This window comes from Ailuropoda melanoleuca, chromosome 3 (assembly GCF_002007445.2).
Source record: "Ailuropoda melanoleuca isolate Jingjing chromosome 3, ASM200744v2, whole genome shotgun sequence".
NCBI classification, from domain to species: domain Eukaryota; kingdom Metazoa; phylum Chordata; class Mammalia; order Carnivora; family Ursidae; genus Ailuropoda; species Ailuropoda melanoleuca.
In genome coordinates this window covers 4,568,827-4,575,316 of record NC_048220.1, presented here as the reverse complement: position 1 = coordinate 4,575,316, position 6,490 = coordinate 4,568,827, and the positions used below count along the sequence as shown (strand labels likewise).

Sequence of the window (6,490 nt, the reverse complement as noted above, 5' to 3'; positions counted from 1 at the left end):
CAATCATGGAATTTTCCCATGCCTATCACATCTACAATGCTTTATCTGACTCCTCCTGCCTGTATGGATTTCTTAACGCTGGCATTATTACTTAGAGATATCCCATCATTTCACTTTATGAACTTCTTCTTTCTCTCCCAAAATAAAACCGAGTGCCACAATGAACTCATTTCATTTTGGCTAGCACAGGGCGGAAAGACATCTCTTTGCAAAACCCTGTGCATAGCCACCTCATGAGCATGCTCAGCTTATCCAAGGCAACAGTTGTGCCCTACAGGAAGGATATTTTGATGCTATGCGGTCACAAGGTTGAGGACAAAGCACCAGGCAGACCCTTCAAAGCCTAAAAGCTCCTAATCCTGGGAAAAGGTAAGAGGCAGCCAGAATGAATTTGAGGGAGTTGTATAAAGTAGCATTTTATTCAGGTCAAAGAACTTTTGACCTTGAACAAAGAGCTAAATCTCCTGGCTTCAATTTTTCCTTCTGCTTCATGAAGCTTCTAAAATGCTTCTAAAACTGGGGCGCCTGGGTGGCTCAGTCGTTAAGCATCTGCCTTCGGCCCAGGGCGTGATCCCGGCGTTCTGGGATCCAGCCCCACAGCAGGCTCCTCTGCTGGGAGCCTGCTTCTTCCTCTCCCACTCCCCTTGCTTGTGTTCCTCTCTCGCTGGCTGTCTCTATCTCTGTCCAATAAATAAATAAAATCTTAAAAAACTAAAATGCTTCTAAAACTTACAGATTTTAAAGAGGTTAAAGTGAGGAAAGGCACATAAAGCAGGATTTGGGTGCCTGGTTATATCGGTTGTATTCTCCCATGGTTCTATTCTCCATAAATGGAAACTAATCCAAATTCGGAGGCAAAACTAGGGAGGGATTAAAGAAAAGGGCATTTAACGGTTTAGGACTGTACATGTTATGAGTTCTGCCATTCGAATGTGTCATCAGCTAATCTCTCTGAGCCTCAGGGTTTTTATCTCGGATTCTTCTTCTCAGGGTCCCCATATATGAGTGACTGAATTCATCATTCATAGGCTAAAAACAAACTATGTGTGGGAAAATACTTTTGCATACTGGCTATTCACTAAATGTTAGTGAAAGATGAAGTAAGTTGTATGGAATCAAAGATAATAAACATAAATGAAAATTAAGGAAATTAGGCAGCTATTGATTTCAGTAAAACTAACTCCATAGAATTCTTTAATGGGAGTTCATTATCAAACAATGACAAACCAGTATCATAAGAAATTCACTCAAATGATGACATAGCCTCATCTACCCACTTTTATAGTTGAAGTGACATTAACTAAGAAATAAACTTTGGATCTGGTTCCGTTAAAACATTGCAATCTCTAAACAGTAAATGGAGCTCAGTTAATTAAACATTTTCTTTTGCTTTTGACCACGTTGTCTCCACTGCAGACATGGACAGACACAACCAGACAACAGTGACAGAATTCCTTCTCCTGGGACTCTCTGGGCAGTCGGAGCAGGAAGATGTTCTCTTTGGCCTGTTCTTGGGGATGTACTTGGTCACCATCATCGGGAACTTGCTCATCATCTTGGCCATCAGCGGGGACAGTCATCTCCACACCCCCATGTACTTCTTCTTGGCTAACCTCTCTTGTGTCGACATCTGCTTTTCATCAGTCACAATCCCCAAGATGCTGGTGAATCACATACTGAGAAGCAAGTCTATCTCTTATGTGGAATGCATGACCCAGATCTATTTCTTCATCACTTTCCCCCACATGGATGGGTTCCTCCTCAGTGTGATGGCCTATGACCGTTACGTAGCCATCTGTTGCCCACTTCACTACACCATGATCATGAAGCCCAAACTCTGTATCCTTCTGGTGGCAGCATCATGGGTCGTTACAAACCTGCATGCTCTCCTGCACACTCTTCTCATGGTCCAACTCACATTTTGTTTCAACAATACTGTGCATCACTTTTTCTGTGACCCCTATGCAATTCTAAAGCTGTCTTGTTCTGATACCTTTATCAATGACCTGATGGTATTCACTGTGGGGGGACTGATATTTCTGACACCGTTTACATGCATCATCCTCTCATATGCTTGTATCCTCTCCAAAGTACTGAAGTTGCCATCTGCCCACGGAATAAGGACAGCCTTGTCCACATGTGGATCCCACCTCACTGTGGTCTCCCTCTTCTACGGGGCAATCCTGGGGGTGTATATGCGCCCTTCATCCTCCTACTCTGTCCAAGACACGGCGGCCTGTCATCTTCACAGTGGTGACTCCCCTGGTCAATCCCTTCATCTACAGTCTGAGAAATCAGGACATGAAGGGAGCCTTAAGGAAACTAATCTCAGGTTCTAGAAGTAGAAAATTTTAGAGCCTCGAAGATTTTTGGGTATCATATGTTGTTTCATTTTATAATCAGAGAACCTGAGTCCCAGATAGGTATAAACTCACCCAGGATTACTCTAATTAATTATATGTGATCATGCTCATACCTCTAATATGAGGCTGGTAGTCGCTCATAAGTCATCAAAGCATTAGTTTGTTATCTATAAAAAGGGCTGATCCTGAAACACTCATTATACACAACAAAAACTCAGGACAAGACATATTTGGATATTTCTGGATGGTTCTAGCAACTGCAAGAGACAGTGGTGACCACAATGTTCTGGGAATTTCAGAGGACTTTAGAGCTGGCTCTGCCTAGCATCAACTGCCCTCTTGGCCTCACATTAGAAAGCCTCACATAATTATTCCCAAATTACTGAGTCACAGAAAGGTTATTGCTACTAGGACTGTACGACTAGTAATTATTGATTACGATATGGTCCTGTCTACTCTAAGGGTCATTGGTCATTACTGAGTTAGGTAATTTTCACCCCTCTATCTTAGGCTCAATCCCAGGACCTCTCCCAGATCAGAAGCCTACCCCTACACTACTCCTCTCCCCGCTGCCATTCTAAATTTTGGGTGCTTTCCTGTTCAGTGTGGGTGTCAGGAAGCTTCAGAGAGTAGCTAGATTTCCTCATGGAACTCTTGGTATCCTTTAAGTTTAAGTGGGCTAAGAGAAACAGGTTCCCTCGACACTGAAGTGTCCACAGTTACTATATCACCTTAGGGACATGAAAATACAAATTACAGTATTTGCGTGGGTCCCAAATCTGATTCAAAGTCTAGAGTTTGTTCTACTCCATGAAGCCAAGTGTCCCACAGTCCTAGCTTCTCCTGCTCTACACCCGAGGGTAAGGAACCCATAAGTCAGTTCCCACCTCCTTCCCTAGTGTCCAGAGGTCACTCCCCTAATCTCCAGTGGCCAGTCTAAAGTACCCCTCCCCTCACTGGCCTTCTTGACTCTCTCTTCTCTTCTTTCTCAATCTCCTCCGATCTCATGGCTAATCAATACTCCTTATCCTCACCATCAGCTCCTTTCTGACTAGCCAACTCTTATTCTGACCACAGTAACAGGCTTACAGTGGATGACTGCCTCCCCCATCTCCCTGCACTTATCTCTCTTGTATACAGGATCTGTTTAATCCTCTTAAATAACTGATTGTATCCTGTCAGCCAGTCCTTATATAAAATAATAAAGAAGCCAGGATAAATCCAAACATTACCTTTGAATATAAGGCCTAACATGACTTGGTCTCAAGCTATCCCCATAATTTTGTCATCAATTCACATATTCATCTGTTTAATGACTTACCTCTCCTAATTTTCTCTTTTCTTCATTCATTCTCTGCTGGAAGACTCCCCAGATTTTTAAAGACTCTAATCATTGTACATTTCCGTTAACTTCTTTACTCATCGCATCCCATAGACCTGTATTGAGCACCTAACATAGTGCTTCTCAGATGTAGTAAATGAAGTCCCTAATGCATACTGTGCCCGTGGAGACCTGACTACGTTTAATAAACCTGATGCATCTTCCTGAACTGTGACTTCGATTTGAGAAGTAGTGCAAGTGTTTGAGATATAATAACATAGACCAATGTTGGCGTTTAAGGTTATGTGACTTATTTTAGACTCATCATATTCTTTGCCTTACCCACATCTATCTGCATGCACGTCTCACCTGGTTATTACATTACACACTTATTTCAAGAAAGTACCATAGATTATGCATGGGCATATCCCCTACAATGCTTAGTAGAGTTTTTGTTCACCCCAAATAATCATGTGTTGACAAGTCATTGGTGATGGGGTAGGAAAGTCGAAAGGCAGACTGGAGAGTGAACATTCTTAGACACAAAAAGCCAGAGCAGTAAAATTTTTACACCCAGAGAACTAGAGTACTGGCAAATTTACTCCAGAACATGGAAAGATTTCACGGAATTCTGGGACCCAAAGAGGCAGCAGGGTTGAATGGAAAAAGCCATGGTCTGGGATGTAGTTTTACTCCTCAGTCCCTCTCTACCTCAACTCTCAAAGTTTGGGTATGAGAAGAAAGATGAAGGCAGAGGAAAGTCGATGAACATACCAGATGGTGCAGAGTCAAAGGGAAAATCACTCTGTACCCTCATGGTCCCCACCAATTCACCCTGGGGAGAAGTCATCATTCATCATACAGCAAATTTGCCTTAAAGGGGAAAAGAACTCTCTAAAATGTCAGCAGCATGGTGTGAGCAGAAAGAGCAAATGCCTCCTTCTTGCTCAGACTGGCCATGGTATGAGAAGTTGTGTGCTGGTCAATTCTACCCTAGTCTCAGGTCTTCAATCCTAATTCTGGGGGCCATCTTCTACTGAAATCCTCACTGGCTCTTTGCATTACTTTTCATGGGGACTGTAGAGGAGATAGGGAAGAGATTATTCCAGGGGCCTGGGCAGGATCAGCTTTTGTTGTGGTTTCCTGCACATGAGGCACTCATAGGACATGAACTCATGAACTTCTGAATGCATAAATTAAAGCTCAGCATCATTTGGGGCCTGTAGTGCCCTCTCCCTTACAGAGGCAGATGCAGGGCCAGGCTGGCAGAGTCTTCCCCGGGAGCAGCCAGGAAATCAGGGCTGAGTCTGGGAATTCACCCTCCAGGGTCTTCTCTCTGCAGCTGGGGCCCCAACAGACACCATTCGCCTTCCTTATAGGCAACTTCCACCTTGCACTAATGAGCCACTCGGGACCAGCTCTTCACAAGCAACTGAAACAACTTGCAGAGATAAGTTTGACTTTACCTCAATGAGTGTTGAAAGAGAGGCTCATCCTTCTTCCCAACACACTTCCCCAGACACTGCTCTCCCCAGGGGAGCAGGGACCACTCCATGTCATGGCCATTGCAATGAGATCTATTCCAGGTTCATGGAATCATCTCCCTCCAAATTGTGCTTCAAGGCCACTCCAGCCAGGGACCTTCCAGGATAGCCTGATACTGTCTCTTATGAGCTGAAGCCTTTCCCTGAGTATTGCAAGTTACTGCCCTGCCTGTAGTATCTTGTCACCCTGTGCTTGAGGACAGAGGCTGAGCTTCACATGGACTTTGTGTCTCACAATGTCAATCAGCCTTCAGCAGCTGACTTTGCTCTGGCCATGAGTTTTTATCACGTGAATGTTAAAAACCAGTTGTCTGGGGCACCTGGGTGGCTCAGCCGTTAAATGTCTGCCTTCGGCTCAGGTCACAATCCGAGGGTCCTGGGATCAAGCCCCACATCGGGCTCCCGGCTCATCAGGAAGCCTGCTTCTCCCTCTCACACTCCCCTTGCTTGTGTTCCCTCTCTTGCTGTCTCTCTGTCAAAATAAATAAATAAAATCTTTAAAAAACAAAACAAGACAAAACACCAGTTGTCTAATTGATGAACTCTGACTCCTAATAAATCTGGTTATCTAGAGTAACCTTTCATGTGTGAGCCACAAGGAAGTAATCAGCATCTTGCCAAAACCATTTTCAAAACTGGCCATCTTTTATTTGGTCGAAACTCTAGGCATTTCATGCTGACAGCAAAAACAACTGATTCAGGCCCATTTTGAATTTTTTCTTTTAAGATTTATTTATTTTAGAGAAAGAGTGAGTGGGAGCGGGGGCAGGGGCAAAGGGAGAGAGAGAGAGAAGCAGACTCCCCACTGAGTGTGGAGCCAGACATGAGGCTCGATCTCACAAGCTCAAGATCAAGAGTCAGACACCAAACTGACAGAGCCACCTAGGCACCCGGTTCATCTTGATTTTTAAATGTGAGATACAAGTGGTATTTAGGCATATCCCTGCCCCTGTATTGTGGAAATACTTGCCAAGAAGTATGGGATATTATTTTTGTTCCTTTTTATGTCCTTGAGTATGGACATATAAATTACTTTTGAGCCAAGTTATGTGAGCATGATCCAGACTTCCCATACCTGATGTTCAAATACAATCTGCCATTTAATACCCTTCAGAATATGGCAGAAAGAGCAGTTTCTTGAAATTGTCAGCAGACATGACATGTAATATAAGAAAGTAAGGAAAAGCTAAAAAAAAAAAAAGATGAGGACACGACAGAGGGAAATAGCAGCCAACAAGAAAGCGCTCTCAATGGCCAAAGCT

The 6,490-nt window shown here is 43.6% G+C and overlaps 1 pseudogene; it reads left to right on the top strand.

Annotated features, from left to right (window-relative positions):
- The first annotated feature begins 1,418 nt into the window (after nucleotides 1–1,418).
- On the top strand, nucleotides 1,419–2,968 carry LOC117801437 (annotated as a pseudogene).
- The last annotated feature ends 3,522 nt before the right edge of the window (nucleotides 2,969–6,490 follow it).